Source organism: Hypanus sabinus, unplaced genomic scaffold (assembly GCF_030144855.1).
Source record: "Hypanus sabinus isolate sHypSab1 unplaced genomic scaffold, sHypSab1.hap1 scaffold_386, whole genome shotgun sequence".
Lineage (NCBI taxonomy): Eukaryota > Metazoa > Chordata > Chondrichthyes > Myliobatiformes > Dasyatidae > Hypanus > Hypanus sabinus.
In genome coordinates, this window is record NW_026781276.1 from 206,134 (window position 1) to 207,536 (window position 1,403).

Here is a 1,403-nt window from a genome sequence, read left to right on the forward strand (position 1 = left end):
ATATTCACAGCAGGTGAAGGGAATATCCCCAGTGTCAACAGTGATATACATTGGTTGATTTAGCTGAGAGAATTTTTTCCCAAAGTCTGAGCATGAAATTGGCCTCTACCCAGTGTGAACTCGCTGGTGTATCTGTAGTTGATATGTCCGAGTGAATCCCTTCCCACAGTCTGAGCAGGTGAACGGCCTCTCCCCAGTGTGAACTCTATGATGTACCTTCAGTTGAGATGACGAAGTGAATCCCTTCCCACAGTCTGAGCAGGTGAATGGCCTCTCCCCAGTGTGAACTCTCTGATGTACCTTCAGATGAGATGACATAGTGAATCCCTTCCCACAGTCTGTGCAGGAGAAAGGCCTCTCCCCGGTGTGAAATCGCTGATGTATCTTCAGTTGAGATGATGAAATGAAACCCTTCCCACAGACTGAGCAGGTGAACAGCCCTTTCCCTGTATGGGCTGACTGGTGTGACAGCAGGTGAGATGACCAATTGAATCCCTTCCCACAGTCTGAGCAGGTGAACCGCCACTTGCCAGTGTGAACTGACTGGTGTCTCTGCAGGAAAGATGATTCAGTGAATCCCTTTCCACAGACTGAGCAAGTGAATGGCCACTCCCCAGTATGAACTAACTGGTGTCTCAGTAGGTGAGGTGACAAAGTGAATCCCTTCCCACAGACTGAACAGGTGAACGGCCTCTCCCCAGTATGAACTCGCTGATGTACCTTCAGTTGAGATGAGCAAGTGAATCCCTTCCCACAGTCTGAGCAGGAGAACGGCCGCTCCCCAGTGTGAACTCGCTGATGTAACTTCAGTAGAGATGACTGAGTGAATCCCTTCCCACAGTCCGAGCAGGTGAATGGCCTCTCTCCAGTGTGAACTCGCTGATGTACCTTCAGTTTATATGACCGAGTGAACCCCCTCCCACAGTCCGAGCAGGTGAACAGCCGCTCCCCACTATGAACTCGCTGGTGAGCCATTAGGGTGGATGATTGAGTAAATCCTTTCCCACACTCTGAGCAAGTGAACGCCCTTTCCCCAGTGTGAACTGACTGGTGTACCAGTAGGTAGGATGACTGAGTGAATCCCTTCCCACAATCTGAGCAGGTGAATGGCCTCTCTCCAGTGTGAACTCTCTGATGTATCTTCAGTTTAGATGGCGAAATGAATCCCTTCCCACAGTCTGAGCAGATGAACGGCCTCTCCCCAGTGTGAACTCGCTGGTGAGCCATTACGTCAGATGACCGAGTGAATCCCTTCCCAGAGTCTGAGCAGGTGAACGGCCACTCCCTGGTGTGAACTCGCTGGTGAGCCATTAGGTCAGATGACCGACTGAATCCTTTCCCACAAGTTCAGCAGATGACCAGCCTCTGCCCAGTGTGAATTTGCTGAAGTACCTTCAGTTGAA